The sequence below is a fragment of the Alosa alosa genome, chromosome 12 (genome assembly GCF_017589495.1).
Source record: "Alosa alosa isolate M-15738 ecotype Scorff River chromosome 12, AALO_Geno_1.1, whole genome shotgun sequence".
Classification (NCBI taxonomy): Eukaryota; Metazoa; Chordata; class Actinopteri; order Clupeiformes; family Clupeidae; genus Alosa; species Alosa alosa.
In genome coordinates, this window is record NC_063200.1 from 9,633,826 (window position 1) to 9,654,492 (window position 20,667).

General features: G+C 45.4%; 1 pseudogene; it reads right to left on the reverse strand.

Moving 5' to 3' along the window:
* Window positions 1-219: 219 nt before the first annotated feature.
* LOC125304378 lies at window positions 220-19,389 on the reverse strand (annotated as a pseudogene).
* Between the last annotated feature and the right edge of the window lie 1,278 nt (window positions 19,390-20,667).

Consider the following 20,667-nt stretch of genomic DNA (forward strand, 5'->3'; position numbering starts at 1 on the left):
TAGCCTGGTCTGGAGCAGGCTAGCTCCACAGAATAAATCGCCATGGTGATTTATACCATACCATATCCTGCTGCCCCCTATCCCGCTTTTGTGCAACTGGATCACGGATAAATTGAGCCAGGATAACCAAGAAATCCCGGCTTAATCCCTTATCCTAGTTTTGTGCAATAGGTCCATGGTCTGACAGGCACCAAAAAAGGACACAAAGCAATGACAATATCATAGCCACAATTTTAAAGCACAACATCTAAAACAGACATGTTTTATTTAACACAGTAAAGTGTCTGCTTGCCATTCAAGGAATAAATACAGTACCATGGACATCTTAAAGGTGCAGTAAAAGGATTTGTGCTCAGTATAACAATTTAAAAACAAAATAAAAAATTAAAGGCCATGAGATTCTCTAAACACCACTTGTCTTTGAAGCCTCATCAAAGCATTCACATATATGGGATCAAAGGATGAAGTCGATAATGAAATGGCCAAACCCACAGTGTGTAGAGAAATAGGACAGTACAATTAATTGAAAATAATTACAATACAATATTTACAATCAATTTGTGCACACACAAATCTGTGTGACCATGCATGCATCAAACACAAAGAGGAATATGGCACTCATAGGAGTGCATTGCAGCATGGCACTCTTATTTAATTACATACAGTACGTCCAAGATACATTGTTAGAAAAGCTGCAATGAGGTGCTTCCTTCCAGAAGCATCTACTGTCTTCCCTGAGTTTCAAAAAATGCACACGTTTTGGGATCCATCACAAATGTTCCAGACACTTTCCCTTATAAATATATAAAAATATGATGAATGTGTGTGTGTGTGTGCGTGTGTGCGAGTGCATCTGCATCTGTGTATGTCTGTGTTTGTGTGGGTTTGGCCTAACTCTCTAACTCTAAATCTGTGTATGTTTTTGTCTGTATGTATTTGTGTATCTACAGTAACTATGCCTGTGTGTGTGTGTGTGTGTGTGTGTAAGCATGTGTGTTTATATCAGTATCCTGCAGCGTATCCTCCTTTTCTGGGGTCCGATTCGGCGAATATCCCATCGCCCTGTCTCATCACCGCCTGCACCACCGCTGCCACTGACGTCAGCAAGGCCGTGTCATGGTTCTTCTGCTCCAAGCCCTCCAGAATGTTCTACGTGGAAAACACACACACACACACACACACACACAAACACACAAACACACACACACAATGAGAGCTTGAGCAATTCATCAGAAATGTTAAATGGCTCTTTAGAATGCTGCAAAAACGTACCACCCTCATTGCTGCTTCAGATTTCTCACATCTTGTTCAGCAAATTGGATCCCCAAACTGAGCAGCTCTATGGAGCCTATGTATTGTCCACTCACCGGGTCAAAGTCCATCTCTCCGTACGTGGTGTTGGGGGCGAGCTGGTTGTGAATGCGAGGCTCCGCTATTGCTGTCTTCAGGTCATAGTCGAAGACAAGAGCATGGAGGATAACCTGGAGACCACAGAGCCACAGAGGGAAGATGAATGAATGAAACACAAATGATCGACTCAATCGACGATCGACGGTTCGACAGTTGATAAAGCGAGGCGATTCATAAGAAGGTCAATTCTGGCATGCTGTGATGTGGGGTTCGCAACTGCCATGCCCATTTAGGAGTCTAGCGGGACTTCCAGTGTCTATGTATTCCTATGGGAAAAATTTAAATTTTCTCGGACTATGCCCATTCCCTTAGCCCTACATTTAGCGATGTAAGTTATGAACCCCTTTTTTACAAGCCACTTGTCTGCCTTACATTCCGACATTGAAATTATATTTTAGAATGAAACAAATAAAGACAAAAATAGCTTTGTTTGTGATCTGTCACTGTCTCAGCAAAGCTCTGGTGCACAGCCACCTGTTCTCAAAGGCCCTAGACACAGAGACGGTATGCAGTAATGGGGTGCAAATGTGGAGATGTATGTGTATGCAGTAATGGGGTGCAGATGCACTGAGCAATCACATTAAAGAGATGACCTGATGAGATACAGGGATGTGATGGAGTTCAGTAGAAGATGCAGTGATGAAATACCGTGTGGTTGAAGAGTTGACATGAGAAGATACTTTGACACTTCAAAAGCAGTGATGAAGTAATCAGGAGCAGTGAGGAGATAATGAGATACTGTGATGTAATGCAGTGATGTAATGCAGTAATGTAATGCAGTGATCTAATGCAGTGTGGACAGGGAGATACAGTGATGTAATGCAGTGATGCAATGCAGTGATGTAATGGCAGTGATGTAATGCAGTGATGTAATGCAGTGTGGACGGGGTGATACAGTGATGTAATGCAGTGATTAAATGCAGTGATGAAATGCAGTGATGTTATGCAGTGATGTAATGCTGTGATGTAACGCAGTGTGGATTGGAACATGCAGTAGTACAATGCAGTGATGTAATGCAGTGTGGACGGGGAGATACAGTGATGAAATGCAGTGATGACATGGAGTGATGTAATGCAGTGATATAATGCAGTGATGTAATGCAGTGATGTAATGCAGTGTGGATGGGAAAATGCAGTGATGTAATGTAGTGTGGATGGGGAGATGCAGTGATGTAATGCAGTGGTGTAATGCAGTGATGTAATGGCAATGATGTAATGCAGTGATGTAATGCAGTGATTTAATGCAGTGTGGATGGGGAGGTGCAGTTATGTAATGCAGTGATGTAATGCAGTGTGGATGGGGAGATGCAGTGATGCAATGCAGTGATGTAATGCAGTGATTAGATGGGGAGATACAGTGATGCAATGCACTGGACACTGGAAGGGCAGTAATGAGACAGAGCTGCAAGCGCCTACTGAAACTCACTGAGGCGGTCGCCGTGGTAATCTTCGTCCCACCAGAGCCTCCAACAACCATTTTTACTTTATTGTTCTTGTCCAGGAAGATTGTGGGAACCATTGACGATAACGGCCTCTTGCCTAAAGAAAATGTAAAACATAAACCACTGAGTCTGTTTCTGTCTGTATGGCTGATCTTTGGGTGCAATACAGTCACAAGGACTTGTTGTCCTTGTGTCAAAATGGAGAAGATACAGTATGTTGTTGCTTTACCTGGTAGGATGAAATTATTTGGGGAGGGTGGGACGCCAAAAGCGTTTGTGATGAAGGGGGAGCTGAAATCATCCATTTCGTTGTTTAAGAGGATCCCAGTTGAGTTGGACATGACTTTAGATCCAAAACTGGCAAAGAAGATAACACACAGAGCGAGCTTGTGATACACAATCAAACACGACACATATCGCATCACACTGCCATGCCCATTTAGGAGTCTAGTGGGACGTCCAGTGTCTATGTATTCCTATGGGAGAAATGAACATTTTCTCGGATTATGACTGTTCCCTTAGCCCTACATTCAGCGATGTAAGTTATGAACCCATTTTCTACAAGCCACATGTCTGCCCAACAGCTTATCAAGGATTATCAACGTATATCATATCACAATAACATACTATCATATCTCAACAGCTTATCAAGGCTCTTGAAAGGTCATAGGACTATGAAATGATGGTTATGTATGTAACCGCGGTTCTATTTTATTTTGGATGACCGGTGCTTTCAGCACCTGGATGTCTTATCACATGCACATGCAGGTCGAGTGTTTATATCAACAAAGTCACTTGTGATAGGGGTGATGTTTGCCCCCGCCCCAGTGCTTAAGGTGCGCTTACCCCGGAAGTGACCTCTTGGCAATATTCCTGTCCACCTTCGGAGTGACCGCCAAGCTCTGGCAGTCATCCGAAATTCATAGAACGGCGGTTACATACGTAACTATCATTCTATTTCATTTCTACTGACCCCCAGTGGCGGTGCTTTCAGCACCTGGATGACAAATGCCAACAGGGTCACGAGGAAGATCTACATACCCTTTTAAGGGCTTGAGAGGGCGGCTGTGGCTACGAGGTTCGTGGTCACATTGACCCTATAAAACATTGCAAATGTGCAAGTTGATGCCCAGAATGCCGCCGTACATATGTCGGAAAGTGGGACTCCGTTTAGTACAGCCCATGACGCAGCTACACTCCGAGTTGAATGACCATGAACACGAGGTGGAACAGGTAGGCCGTTATCAGAGTGTGGCAGATAAATAATGAATCTGACTGCCGGAATCCAGCGGTCATTTCAATATATGTTTTCAATATTCGGACTGGGCATAGAAGAATATCACCTTGCCCCAGTTTCTCCCCCTGGGTTGGGGGCTCAAAGTCTCACAGACTGAACGGTTGGTTAGTATACTTTGCAGAGAAGATTCTGGGCAAAAATGCCGGGTTTGGCCACAGGGTTACCTCTGTGCGGTCGGGACTCCACTGTAGGCACTCCTGGCTGATTGACAGAGTGTGTAGCTCCCCCATTCTCTTAGCCGATGACATGGCTAGGAAAAAAAGCAGTCTTCAAGAGGTTCGAATGGGTGCTGACACAGTACAAGTAAAAGGCAAGTCCCAGGAAGGTATTATCCTTCTTTGAGGGGGCCTCAGTCGCTGAGCATCCTTAAGAAAGCGGGTCACCAGACTATCGGGTCCCACTGTAACCCCCTCTACCCTCTTATGCCTAGCTGATATTGCAGCTACATACACCTTGATAGTGGATGCTGCCAGGCCGTCATCAAACCGTGACTGTAGGAAACAGGATAACTTGTATCAGGCAACATGCTGCCTTCTGACTATGTTCTTGGCACGATTTTATAAAAAGCTTCCACCTATTAGCGTAAAGCACATTAGTGGAGGGTGCCCATGAGCTGTGGATAGTCTTTACCATTGCAGGGTCACATGCCCTTCAGAGGCCACACCCAAAGTTGCAACCGTGCTGGGTTCGGATGCCAGATTTGGCCACCCAGCTGAGAGTGGAGGTCTGTGCGGACAGCGAGACGCCAAAGCTGTACGTCCAGCAGGCTGTATAGCACCTGGAACCAGACTCTCCCTGGCCACCTGGGGGTTACAAGCAGCACTCGGTGGCCCTCCCAGAGAATCCTCTCTAGAGTGGGTAGTATGAGCGGGAGTTGGGGGAATGCATATGGGAGCTACTGGGGCCACCCATGCGCCAGTGCGTCCTGGCTCAAGGGGCTTGTTGACTCCATGTGTGAAAACCAGAGGGGGCAATGTGTCGTGGCCTGAGAAGCGAAAAGATCCACCTCCGCTCTGCCATATTGGTGCCAAATGGCCTGCACCACTTCTAGGTTCAGCCTCCATTCCCCTGGATTAGGGTGTTGTCTGGACAAGAAGTCCGCCGTGACATTCTGTGTGCCTGGGATGTGCATTGCCCTCAGGCTCAATAGCGGAGGGTAGGTCTATGACATTAGCTGCTGAATCAGCCTCAGGGATGCTAGAGACCTTGTGCTCCCCTGGTGGTTTATATGGTAATCCACTGACATGTTGTCCGTCCTTATAAGGACATGTCTCCCTGCTAGGACTGGCAGGAAATACTTAAGAGCAAGAGCAACTGCCTGTAGCTCCAACACATTTATGTGTTGCTCCCCCTGTCGAGGGTCCAATGCACCTTGGGCAGTTCTGCACTGCCACACAGCCCCCCATCCGGCCAGGGATGCATCGGTCACTACCACTTCTCTGTGAGAAGAATTGGTCCCTAAATGAACCCCGGCAGTCAGGAATGAATGCTTCTTCTGTATCCTGGCTGTAACCCTTTTAGGCAAATGGTGGTAACTGTTACTAGCTTGTGCCTGTGGTGCTTTGGATGCAACTCTAGCCTGTACATCCATATTTCACAGTGAGCCCTAGCCTGGTAACATGAGCGACTAGCAGGGCTGAGTCCCTTAGTGCCTCTGCCCTTGTCTGGGAACAGATATGTCAATCGTCTAGGTAAGGAAGGACGCGCGTACCTCTGCCTTGAAGTGGAGCCGAGGCTGCCACCGAAAATCTCGGGAAGGTCGGCGGGACCGAAGAGATCACGGATGGCAGGACCCGGAACTGGTAAGACCTCCCATCAAAAGTGAAGCAGGAAATTGCCTGTGGTGAAGTGTAATAGGAATTGCCTGTGGTGAAGTGCAATTGGAATATGAAAATATGCATCCTTCAAGTCTATGGTTGTAAACCAGACGTCTTGCTTGACACTTTGGAATACCTCTGCTGTGTGAAGCATATGGAACTTGAATACCTTTAGGTGACTGTTTAATGGCCTTAGATCTAGTATGGGACGAAGTCCATCCCCCTTCTTCGAAATTAAAAAATATGTGGAATAGAACCCACTGTTTTGTGATGTTGGCCCTAATTGCTCAATGGCCCCCTTTAACAGGAGGGCCCAAACCTCTTAGCCTTGCTCTGGTCCTTCATCATAGTCATTTTGACCCCTTGAAACCTCGGCGGTTGGCGCTTGAACTGGATGGTGTACCCTTTTGATAGGGTTGACACCACCCAGGACTCTGCTGTATTTGCTTCCTAGTAATCGAGCTGTCCTCTGGTGAATCATCCGACCGCCGGACTGTAGACATCACTGCCTACCTCCTCGCCCCCTCCGACTCCGAAAGGGGCGATATTCAGGTGTGTGCTGTTCCCTGCGAGAGGGTAGGTTGTCATTTGGCTGGCGAAACCACTCTGACCTTGTTGATACCTGTGTAAAGGGCTGCCTTGTTGGGTGAAAAACAAGGTGAACCACCATGAGGGAACGAAAGGGCTTTCCTACAGAGCGCAGACAGTGGTGACTGAGCCAGCCATATCTGTCGCCTTATCAGAATCAGAGACGACATTAGTCTCCCTAGCTCCCTTGTCATTTACGCAAATGCCTTCTAGCCAGCCATCTTGTTTCTGGCTTCGACGAACCCAAGTCACGCTACAGGCCTGCACCTCGAACTCCTACTTACTGGTTGGGTACCCATTTAGTTTATTCAAATAGTTTTTATTTGCTTTTGAAACAGAAGGGTTGAGATGAAAGGGCTTTTCGCCTACTAAAGGCATGTGTCTATATGTGAAGTCTATTTTTCAAAGTAAATAGTTAAACTTAATTGTGTTAGCCTTTTTGAATAATTCATGTTGGTTCCATGTAAATGGGAATTGATAGTGTATTAAGTTAAGTGTAACAGGCTTTATTACAATTTAAAACAGTGGTTATAAAAGAAGTGTTTAGACATTGTTGGTAATTACTTATTTTACAGTACTGCATTGATACTCAAGTTCATGTCTTACTAGGTGTTGATGGTGCTGGTGGCGGCCACCGCGCTTCCATCCTCCGCCATGACGGACAGGTGGGCGGTGCCATGGTCGTCGGGGACGAAGTACTCGGGCTCGTAGTACTCCATTGGGTGTGTGGTGTCGTCGGTGATCCGACTGCGGAATAGTTCGGCCACATCATCTGAGGTGATGTTCTTGACAAACTGAAAGGAAAGATGGGGGGAGGAAAGGACTGATGGAGGTGTGTTTTCCCCAAATGGAGAACATCCAAGAGAAACAACAAGGAATGAAATCCAAGAGGAACACACAGAATGGTGATCCAGTGTTGGTTATCAAAGGCATTCTCTGATGTTTGCGTGTGTGTGTGTGTGTGTTTGCATGTGTGAGAGAGAGAGAGAAAGTGTGTGTGTGTTTGTATGTGTCCTCTTCCAAACAAATCTTTCTCAATCCTGGACACTTGAGGTTAGCGAGCTCAGTGTTTGACCCTTGCACGCTTTAAATAAAAGCTAGGGCAAGACTCCAACATTAATATTAGTATTTCGACATGATTGCAGCTTTTTAACCGCAGATTTATAATCAGTCATTGATGGAGAAAGGGCCTAGAAAGTCAAAGACTGTGGACGGAATTTCACTAGGAGCTTTCCCAGGGTCAGCACACACACACACACACACACACACACACACACACACACACACCTGGCAATAGAACACACCTGGCAATCAGTGTCAGTTCTAAGAACACAGTTCTACTGGAAGAGGCTACCTTAAAAACTACACAGTTCCTAGAGTTCTGTGTCAAGAGAAGACATGTTAATGGTCATACTACAACACAGCTCTCAGACAAGGCCGTGAACAGACGTTCCAAGGCTTGCATTCACACTGCCAGTAGAAACACTTGGTTTGCGTAACACATGTTAATGGTGATACTACAACACAGCTTTCAGACAAGGCCGTGAACAGACTATCACAAGTAAATATCGTTTTTATGTCAAAATCTGTGACTGATTGAATGATTGATTGATTGAATGAATGAATGAATGAATGAATGAATGAATCAATCAATCAATCAATCAGTCAATCAATCAATCAATTGTTAAATCACTCAATCAGCCCCTTCCAGAAGTCAAACTCACAGAGGTAACGTTGACAAAGTGAGGGTCTCCGAGCACGCTTCTCTTGGCATATGCGAAACGGAAGGCCTCAACAATGCGGTGATAGGTGAGCACCTTCTTCTCCAGCGTGGAAACACTGTCTGGCCCGAGCTTGTAACCTGAGGGACAGACAAACAGATTACAGAGATGTCTGCAGATGAATCTATTCAGTGTCTGTCAGACTGACCATTGTTATGAACCCTAAATTTCTTAATTTACTTTTGGGATCATTTTTGGCACACCCTGCTGGCTCTGTGGTACTAGTGCTGTGTTTGTCTTGTTCTCTGCCCTAACCCTGGCTTTCTTCCATAAGGCCCGCGTGCCTCTGCAGCTCTGCTGTAAAGTTGTCACAACGAAGGCAGCCCAAGAAATGTCAACTTGGCATAAAAAAAAGCCACTTACCAGACATAAACATTCATAAAGGCTTCTTAATGTTCATGACAGGTGTCATAGCTCTGATGGCGTTGGAGTACATCAGTCTTATGCGGACCCTTTCAAATAACATGTTACCCAAACGCCAGGCTAATTAGAGGACCACTGGGGACCGCAGCTAGCCGCCTGGGCAGCCAAACAGCAGGGAGGAGGACTTTCTCCGACAGCAGTGACATGTTTTTCATTACCAGGACACCAAAAGCGCTAAAGTGTGGCGCGGTAATGGGATTCGCACGGATGGAGAGGGGCGCCGAAAGAGCTGCAAGTTTGGCTTTGGTGGCTCTCATTAGTCGTTCTCATTGGGAGTTTCTGACTTACTCACTAACTCACTCACTCACTCACTCATTCACTCACTCATTCATTCACTCTCCCACTAAGTCACTCTCTCACTCACTCACTCACTCACTTACTCACTCACTCTCTCACTCACTCATTCACTCTTACTCACTCACTCTCTCAGTCACTCACTCACTCACTCTCTCACTCACTCTTTCACTCACTCACTCACTCACTCACTCTCCCACTCACTCATTCTCTCACTCACTCTCCCACTCACTCATTCTCTCACTCACCCACTCACTTATTCTCTCACTCACTCACTCACTCATGGGCAGAATGGCGTCGGATAGACAGAGAAAACGAGAAATGAGTAATTTAACAAAACAAAAAAACACAGAATGTGTAATAGGCTTTGGGACGTGGAGGGGAGGTGTGTGTGTGTGTGCGCGTGTGTGTGGTTAATTATGGGCTACAGAAGCAACGCTACTGAGAGATGAGGAAGTAGAGGCACACACACACAAACACACACCTCACAAGCACGCCCAAGGGGAGAGCTGAATGTGTGAGATACATCAGTGTGAGTGTGTGTGTGTGTGTATGTGTGAGAGAGAGAGAGGGAGGCTACGTCTACACATGTATTGTCTCTTACCGCTTTCACACCTTTAACAATACCGGTGAAGAAAAAACAGAGGTGAAAGCGGCTAAAAGTGCTGTAGTGCATATGACAGACCAGTCGATGGCGCAGTGAAAGCCGTGCAGAGGCTGCACATTTAATTTGCGTAGAAGACAAAACATTGTTTAATAGTTTGTTAAGCAGTCACATGAAATAAGGAGACTACAGACAATTCGGTTTTCAATTCAACAGTTAAACTAATAAAGCTCATTTTCAAGGTATGTGACTGCTATGTGGAAATTGAAATGCTTACGTTTTGCATTAGGCCTGAGCACCACTGGAGAAAACATCAACATGCGTTAGTCATAGGTTGTAGTAAGCTAATGTTTAAGTTAAGCTAACGGTGTGCTTTTTAACTTAGCCACAAAAGGCTGATACATTGTGCACATAAATCATGACATTTTTTTAATATGATAAACAAATGGTTTGGTTTGTTCTGACAAGCAGCATGTCAGGTCGAGTGTGGTGGCTTGTCAGAACAGAGTTGAGGGGTAATTCTATGTCGTCATAAAATTGCCGGCTCTGCTGTCTTCACGGCAAAAGTTAACCGCGGTTTTAAAAATTCCACTTCGGAACCCTGTTACAAAAACTATCGGTTACAGCCTCCTAAAATGCCAGCGTTGTGTACACGCAAGGCCTAACCGATAAAATTAATTCACCGGTTTACAGTAAAAAAACAAAGCATCGTGTTTACGGGCCCTGAAAGTGTTTATGTGTGTGTGTGTGTACTGTATGTGTGTGTGGGTGTGAGAAGATGAGAGAGATAGACTGAGAGTGTATTTGTGTATGTGTATGTGTGTGTGTGTGTGTGTGTGTGTGTGTGTGTGTGTGTGTGTGTGTGTGTGTGTGTGTGTGTGTGTTGTGTGCGTGGGTGTGTGCATGTGTGTGCCAGTATGTGTGTGTGATTGTAGGTGTGTGTGTGTGTGTCTGGCACAGAGAGAGGAGCCAGTGAACTGTGGTGAATCCCTTGGCGCAGACAGAGGGTGTCGTCTGCCATGTGAGACTGAGGGCTTCCCAGAGTACAGTGTGACTACCCAGAGACGTCTCTGAGCCCAATTAGAGCCAACGCAGCGGGGGTATGTGTAGGAGGGAGAGAAAGAGAGAGAGAGAGGGGGGGGAGAGAGAGGGGGGAGAGAAAGAGAGAGGTGGGAAGAAAGGAGTTGGGGTTCAGGAGTAAGGGGAGTTAGGGGGGGCAGTAGAGGAGGACAGGAACAGATCATCATCAGAGAGGAAAATATGTGGGAAGAAGGGAGTGCGGCAGTGTGTGTGTGTGTGTGTGTGTGTACAGGGGGCAGTGCTGTGTGGGAGAGAGAGAGTGTGTGTGTGTGTGTGTGTGTGTGTGTGTGTGTGTGTGTGTGTGTAAGGCCCAATCTTTGTTAGTTTCTTATTTACAGAAGCAACACTGTATTGGAACGCCTGAGCTTCTTTGAGTTCACACACACAGAACAGAAAGCCAAAGAACTGTGAGGAGCAGTTTACTGAATTTGACAAAAAAAATGTTGATTTAAATCCCACACAGCTTCTTGAAAAGCCTGGATGGTTAATCGTCTCCGGAGTTTAACACCTGCAGATTTTTCGCGGGGGGGTTGGGGGTTGTAGGCCTACACAGACTATTAAAAAAGATAATTAATTTATTTTCAAACCTTTACCAAAACACATTTTTATTCAAACATCAAGTCTGCCTCAAAATACAATAGAGAAATCATGAACTCAAAATGTCATTGTGGGAAAAAAAAAAACAATGACTGCGTAACAGTGCAAATCAGACCTTTCAGAATAAGGATAATAGCCTAGCATGTAGTCTAACATCTGCCTACCAAACTCTCTTCTACACACTTTGCAGAATGCTTTCATCTCGTCGCTTAAGGCTTTGTCAATCCACGGGTACCTCCCCACCCACTCCTCCCGGTACCTGCATAGACGCTTTTGCTTTTTAGCGGCGTGTTGGGGTTCCGGTACATCAGCCATGTCAAGGAATGAATGAAAATGAGCTAAAATCAGTGCATATTGCCAGAAGCAGATGGGCTCCCCCTATTAAGTCAGGTTCTGCTCAAGGTTTCTTCCTGGAATATGGGAGTCTTTCCTTGCCACAGTTGCCATATGGCGTGCTTGTGGGGGGTAAGAGGGTTAAGGCTGCCAGTCTTATGACGTCATTTTCTATATTTTTGATATGTTGCTGAGTATATCATAAACAGCAAAGAAAAGTGATTGATAATGACTGACTGACTATTATTGTGTTACATGCTTCAAATGTAAAGCACTTTGAGCTGCATTCTGTGTATGAAAGGTGCTATACAAATAAAGCTTTATTATTATTATTATTATTATTATTATTATTATATTTGTGCCTAATTATAGAACGTCAAAAAAGAAACAAAATAGCCGGGGCTGCATCCAGACGACTCAACCTCTCTACGTACAGTTTTAATGTTTATCAGAAAATAACTACTCAGTATAATTTTCGGCACAATTAGGGCTGGATTCGGGATTCGGGATAAACGATTAGATTTCGGGACTGTCCCGAATTGCTCAGGACGTCTGGTCACCCTAACTGTAGAGTTCAGCCTTCATATAAGTTAACTTCTTACTCTGTGTTTTTAGTGCTTGTTGGTTGGCTCCACTGAAATTGACCAAAAGTGTACTAAATTAGAGATGCAGACTACACCCAGAGGTGTAGAAGTCCGGCTTCATATAGTAAAACTCCTGCCACATTTTTGTTCCAACCATTCACTTAATGAGCTGATTCTAATTAGCACAGCTCTTAAGCCAGGTTAGATCAGCTAATTAGTGAAATCACATGTGTTAAGCGCAGAGGTAGAACCAATACATGGCAGGACCTTTACGTTCTTTTACATCTCTGACTACACCTTTAAATTTAAACGTTAAATTAAACGTTTATTTAAACGTTTGGTGGTGGTGTAACGTGCAGAGAGACGGCATACCAAAGCAATGACATTCTTGCGTGTTCACAGGTTTGCTTCCCATACGAAGTATTAAGGCTACATAGCTAATCACCTCGATAATGGCATTTTTGGGGCATCCGTGACCTACTGGTTAGCGCTTCGGACTTGTAACCGGAGGGTAGGGATGTGAAGGTAACTGCATTACCGCAATCCTGCGGTCACGTGACCCCTACCGCGGGTCTGAGCTCGTCACCGTCCTCACCGCAAAAAAAATAAAAAAATCGGTGAAAAATTTGTGGGATTTGACTTCGACATTTTCAACCATGACATAGCCTATGCACAATTCCGGGTTTAAAACGTAGCAGAGTCTCAGAGATAATCACGTAGTCAGCGCTTAGACGTCTGCAGTGGCTAGCCTACATGAAGTCGAATCCCCCTATAATTGGCCTGCACATGTGTGCACGTATAGGCCTATGTAATGTCATGAGGTGTAATGTGATGATGAACCATCTTATGACATTGATACTCAGAAAACCACAAGTAAGTTTATACTCTTTTGATCCCGTGAGGGAAATTTTGATCTCTTATATTTATCCCAATCCGTGAACGTTACGTTAAGTAGGCTAACCCTCCGTTTTCAAAACAAAACTTCAAAACTTATCATCAAAAGAGATAAGAAGCAAACCCGACCTTTCGCGTTTGTGTTGGGGAGCGCAATGTTCCAACATTCCATTTGTTTACTATGTGAGAGTAGAGAAGTGGCACAATCATAACACTTTTCTATTCTCTCCGTTCAAACTCGATTTACATAATGCTGCTAAACGTGAAAGCTGTGAAATTTGACCAGAAAGGAGTCATACATGTTTAGTTCATGAAAGAATTAAAAAATATGTTCTAGTTTGTTAAGAATTTAACTTAACAGCGACGCAGGTCTAGGCTAGCTTTGTTACAACCTGATGCAGCCATTTAAACGTGCGATAGCCTACAGTTGTAACATTAGCATAAGCGTCATGAATGTAACAGTTAAAAAATCGTGATAGAAATAGGTTATCAACAAGGCTTTCATGTCTGAAGGATTTGGTCCACTGGTCTTTGAAGTCTAAAGTTTAATTGGCTGTGATGGCTGATGGCAGCACAAAATTCATAATCCATTTTTTATTATTTTATTTTTTATTCATTTATTTATTTTTGGGGGGGGGGGTGAATAGACATTAACACATGGTGGCAAAAGGGTGCAATAGTGTTGTGGTAGTGGTGTGGTGTTGGTGTGGTAGTGGTGCGGTAGTGATGGGGTGTTGGTGCGGTAGTGATGGGGTGTGGTATGGTGTTGCGGTAGTGGTGTGGGTGTTGGTGTTGTTGGTATCCTCAGGCCCTACGTGAGGCGGAACTCACCTTTGAGGATGTTGAGGATGAGGGCCAGCACGGGGCCACTGGCGGGTGCGGGGGGGACACATAGCCGGTACTCCCCCATGCCCACACACAGGGCCTCCTCCAGCCTGGCCTGGTAGTCCTGGAGGTCCTGCAGAGTGACGATGCCACCTGTAACACAATACACACACACACACAGATATGACCACACAGACAGATATGAACACACACACACACACACAGGCATGAACACACACACACACACACACACACAGACATAAACACACACACACACACACACACACAGACACACACACACACAAACACACACTCACACACACACACTCACACATGCACACAATGCCTGCACAAACATGTCAATTAAGGTCTACTGTATGACTCAGGCCTAGTCCATCATGTCAAATCAGCACGGGCCAGTGATTGCTTTTACATACTGGCATAAACCGCCATGACTGCTGTCCCAATTGTCCAGAGAAAGCTTGGCGTTGGCACCCAGGGTTAGGTTACATATCGCCAGTACGAAGAGTTGTGAAGTAGAGCTGGTCTTTTCTCTACAGTGCTTATCTCCTCCATACTGTGTCTCGTCCATGCCAAGAGTCACCTATTGCCCATGGACTTATTAGCGATCGCTTATGTCTTTGTGTGAAGTACCGGTACTTTGAATTGCCATTGTGCTATAATATGTGCTATAGGAATAATAAAAAAGAGTAAAGTTTGCACATTACCATTACCTCACAGCTCACAAAGTAGGAACCTACCTGCAGCCTGGATGTCCCGCACCATGTTCTCCGCTATTGGCCCCTTGTAGAACGCATCTGGGCCCTGATTGGCTATGGCCTCGTAGGTGTCGGCCAGCTTGCGGTAGTAGATGGTGCTGTTCTCTCTCAGAATGTTGCCCTTTGAGTCACAGAACACTTCACTAAGAGAAGAGAGAGAGAAAACACTAGAGCAACCAGCAGGAGACAATGACAACAACAACAACAACAACTGCAACCTGCAGTGAAGCAAACTGACTCACGGTTAAGAGTCAACTCAGGGGTTTCAATGGCAAAGTTTGATTTCATCTCAGAGAAAAAGCAGCAAAAATGTTACGTTTTCTCTCTCTTTGATGAGAATCAAGTGCAGTATTGCGATTACTTTTGCACCAAATTTATCGCTGGTGATTGTTTTTTGAATATGGTGCGGTTTTGAGATAGTGGTTGTACCATAAAGCCTTATCGCTAGTGATTGTTCTCCTGTAGCTGTTGATGGCCTTTGCCAAGGCACTGCCCAGAGGGAAACCCCTTCGGCGGCCAACCGTGAGTGCTGGGCAGGAACAGCTCCTTCCACGGTAGCCTGCCATGCCGCCTGTGTGCCAGCTCGTAGCCGCGGATCTCTCCTGGCACTGCGATGGCCAGCCCACCTGCCATATGGACACACACACACACACACACACACACACACACACACACACACACACACACACACACACACATACACATAGATCAGGACAGCCGTGATGCTGAGCTGGGTTTCAGCTCTGAACTTATGAACTACCAGTCTCTCACACAACACTTCCCACATAACACACAACACACTGTCACACAAAACGCCTCACACACAATGCACACACCAACACACAAACAACACACCTCACAAACAACACACACAACACTCTCACGCATGCAACACTTAAAACACAACACTTGTTCTCCACCCATGCTGCTTCAAGCTGTCATGCATGGAAAATATAACACGACTGATCAACATACTCACTACACCCATACTGTCTTCACTCACTACACCCATACTGTCATCACTCACTACACCCATACATACTGTCTTCACTCACTACACCCATACATACTGTCTTCACTCACTACACCCATACATACTGTCTTCACTCACTACACCCATACTGTCTTCACTCACTACACCCTTACTGTCTTCACTCACTACACCCATACATACTGTCTTCACTCACTACACCCATACTGTCTTCACTCACTACACCCATACATACTGTCTTCACTCACTACACCCATACATACTGTCTTCACTCACTACACCCTTACTGTCTTCACTCACTACACCCTTACTGTCTTCACTCACTACACCCTTACTGTCTTCACTCACTACACCCATACATACTGTCTTCACTCACTACACCCATACCTACTGTCTTCACTCACTACACCCATACTGTCTTCACTCACTACACCCATACATACTGTCTTCACTCACTACACCCATACATACTGTCTGCAGAAACATCTGAGTTTTTTTACTGAGCTTAGTGTTTAGTCCTTTTCTAATGAAATGAGAGCGTTTATGATTGTGGCCCTGTGTCTCATGTGGCCCTGACGCACGTTCTCAATGTGTGTGTGTGTGTGTGTGTGTGTGTTTGTGTGTGTGTGTGTGTGTGTGTGTGTGTGTGTGTGTGTGTGTGTGTGTGTGTGTGTGTCCACCCTATGTCTGTGTCCAAACTCTCATAAACTGTCCCTGTGATGTCTGTGACAATGCCATCATTGCTGCTGCATAGGTGAGCAGTTTAATGAGTACCTGTGCGCGACAGGTCTGTGTTGTTCCCAAACATGTCCTGAGATGCATTCGCTGGGGCGGACTCCCGGGCGTTGATAGTCTCCACTTTTCCTGCAAGACACAGTGTCTATGGAGATAACCTGAGATTGGATTTGATCTGGAACTCTGTATCGACACTGATTCAGTGACGTGTAGCAGAGGCCTCAGGGCCAGGGCCAGGTGAGGGCATGTACTGTAGGTGATAACCTGAGAAAGGTGTGTGTGTGGGGGGGCAATGCTTCACAGTCATGCCAGTGTTACTGCAATGTTCTTTTGTCATGCCAATGTTACTGCAATGTTCTACATCTGGTAGTGTGTGTGTGCCTGAGCCTACCTGTGCTGTACTATGAGGTGTGTCCAGTGGTACACAGTGTGTGTGTGTGTGTGTCTCCATTTCCCAAAAGCTCCTGAAAGCAATCTATGATGAAATTGTTTCCATGTCCAACCCCCACCGTCCACTAGCCTGACATTGCACCCGTCAAAACGCAGCCAGCGCACATTAGGGACGCGTCATCGGAGACCCTGAAATGACTGTGCACAGCAAATTAGGAGTTAAGTAAGTGGAGGTAACTCCTGTTCCTCACTGATCGTGGTTCCTGATGTCTGTTCAAAGAATATTTTCCCAAGTATTAATAGCTTAGGCTACTTCGGCCAATTGGTTACACAGTTTGCTAATCAATAAACAAAGCAGTTCATGTGTTGATTTAGACCTACAATAAAACCCATCTTTAAAATAGGCACTGCATTCTAAGTTTTTTATTCTAACTTAAAATAGCTTTATGGCTTATTTCTTTCTAATTAGATCTCCATTTACGTTTTAAAATGAATTATGGTGCAGCCTCTGAAGAATTATTCTTGTGAGTAGCATATTTTAACGTGCGGTTTTTGATTGTTATTACGCGATCACGTTAATTTTGAGAGCACTGACATACAGTAGCCTATAGTGTTTACATTTGCAGGTCATTTGCTTTCCACCTATCATATGCGCCCCTCACTTGTACTGGGTTGATGCAACTGAAAAATCTTACAGGCACGCCTTAATTATAATTTCTGGCTACGCCCTTAAAGTATGTTTTAATTAGCCTAGTCGCCTGCTGTAGTTTTAGTGGTCACCTTGCTATTTTATAGTTGTATCAGGTAGCTTAGTTGACTTTACATTCTCCTATGTGGGCCCAACACCAGCCATTTGGAACAGAAGAACACACCAGAATAGGCCTGTTTAGTAAGCAGGATTTGATGGCCGCATTCCTACAGTTATAAAATGCAATTCAATGCGGAAGTAATCCAAGTATTCAATACGTTACTCAGATTGAGTAACGTAACGGAATATGTTACAAATTACATTTTTGGGCATGTATTCTGTATTCTGTAACGGAATATGTTTTGTAAGTAACCTTCCCAACACTGGCGGTGTGTCCAGTGGTAGTGTGTGTGTGTGTGCTGTACTATGCAGTGTGTCCAGTGGTAGTGTGTGTGTGTGTGTGTGCCTGTACTATGCGCTGTGTCCAGTGGTAGTGTGTGCTGTACTATGCGGTGTGTCCAGTGGTAGTGTGTGTGTGTGTGTGTGCCTGTACTATGCGGGTGTGTCCAGTGGGTAGTGTGTGTGTGTGTGCTGTACTGGCGCGGGTGTCCAGTGGTAGTGTGTGTGTGTGCCTGTACTATGCGGTGTGTCCAGTGATAGTGTGTGTGTGAGGCCTGTGGCTACCTGTGCTGGCATCGTAGATGGTGAGGAAGAGGCCTCCGCCGATGCCCATGCTGTGCGCTCATCAGGCCCACACACAGCAGCCCAGCGATGGCCGAGTCCACCGCAGAACCGCCTTTCTTCAGGATATCCCTGTGCCGTGAACACACACACACACACACACACACGCACACACGCACACACACACACACACACACACACACACACACACACACACACACACGCCAAGACACACACACGCGATTAATGCACACACACACAGAGACACACACACACACACACACACACACACACACACACACACGCAGCACACACACACACCACACACACGCGTGCACACACACACACACACACACACACACACAACACATTGCAGCCACACACAAACACACACATACACACAGGCACACACACATCGCCATTATCAATAACACACACACACACACACAGTGATGCGATGTAAGCTTGGTGGTGTAAGAGAAAAGGAACATGCAGGAGAGGTTGATGTCAGTTCAGGGATGATTTCTCCAAACAGAGTGGTGTGCATGACGGTGTGTGAATGTGTGTGTGTGTGTGTGTGTGTGTGTGTGTGTGTGTTTTGGGCCTGTGTGTGTGTGTGTGTGTGTGCATGTGTGTCTACACATCCTCTATCCTGTACTCTATCGTCCCTGTTTGCTCCATTGCTCGGTTCTTACCTGCGGTTCTTACCTGCCTATCTCCGAGCAGGTTTGTTATGTGTGTGTGCAACTCTTCCTCCCGTATCTGTGTGTGTGTGTGTGCAACTCTTCCTCCTGTACATGTGTATGTGTGTATGTGTGTGTGTGTGTGTGTGTGTGTGTATGTAACTCTTCCTCCCGTACCTGCCTCTCTTCGAGCAGGGTCCAGCATGTATGTGTGTGTGTGTGTGTGTGTGTCTGCATCTCTTCCTCCCGTACCTGCCTATCTCCGAGCAGGGTCCAGCGTCCGCGGCCACTGCAGCTTTGAAGTAGGCCTTCTGGTCGGTCATCTTCTTCCCAACCCCATAGAACACGCCCACAAACGTCCCCACGGCCACCACCAGCAGCACCACCAGGCCCACCACAATGGACTTATGCACCATCTTGATAAGGTCAAAAACAGACAACTTACAACGAGCACCATCTTGCTAAGGTCAAAAACAGACAACTTACATTGAGCACCATCTTGCTAAGGTCAAAAACAGACAGGACACTTACAATTGGCACCATCTTGCTAAGGTCAAAAACAGACAGAGGAGACTTACAAAAGATACTATCTTACTGAGGTCAAAAACAGACACAGGAGACGTACAATAGGCACCATCTTGCTGAGGTCAGAAACATAGAGACACAGAGACTTATGCACCATCTTACTGTCAGAAACAAACACAGGAGACTTATACTGTACACCTTATGCACCATCTTACTGAGGTCAGAAACTAACACGTTGCCATCAGAGCAGCCATTGGTTGTGCTGAATGCACTGCTCTATCTGTCATCATATAAAGCCCGCCTTATGCCAGATGTTGGATTCTCTGGTTGTTGCGTTGTGTTTTAGTTCTAATGTCTGTATTGAAGATGGTCAATAAAGCTTTGAAGGCTGGATCAGGATCGGCGATTAGATGATGATTTATTGTAGATGGTACAACAATGAATAACAGAACACAGGCTAAGTCTCAAACAGTAAAACTGTGCAGAGTCTAATAGTTGCGGTTGTTATTAGAAGCGGCTGCTGAGCCTTCCGGACAGAAGATGCTCCTTGGGTTGTTTCCTCGATCCGCCTCCCGCGGTCAAAACCCAAGACAAAGCCTGTTATACTAAAACACAGAAACGTCAATCATGCCAACGTGGCAGGTGCCAACCAGTGTACAAAACCCGGCCCTGGCCAGATGGAGATACTAGCCCGAATAGGCAGACATGCTGTCTCCCTCGGCCCATGTTATCACTCGATGTTCCTCGATGTTCCTAAACATCGGCCTGTATGATCTTTCCCCTGCTGGTACACAGGCCTAAGGCACAGTTATGTACAATAATATGGACCTCTCCCTGTTGTATACTACACACAGATGTAAACATATGAACACATCAGAATACAGTAAGAATATTCCCAGAATTCTACAGTCCCCCTCTTGATCAATCAAAAAACAGATTTTTATAGATCAAAACAATCGCAAACAGAGTCTGATGTGTCCCAACAAAAATAGAAAATAATAAAACCAAGCATTACTTCTTCAGGCACTTTAAGGAAAAAAGAAAAGAAGTGCAGGCACCTTTGAAAGAAAAAACTTAAAAACTGATTATGTTAGTTGATGATTATCTCACATTCTAAGAGTTAAAAGAAAAGGAAAACAAAGTCTTTAAGTTCAGGAACCGGGCCAGCACAGTTCAGTTCAAAGGCAAAGTCTCTGTCCCAGATGTTGTCTGTATTCTGGCAACCT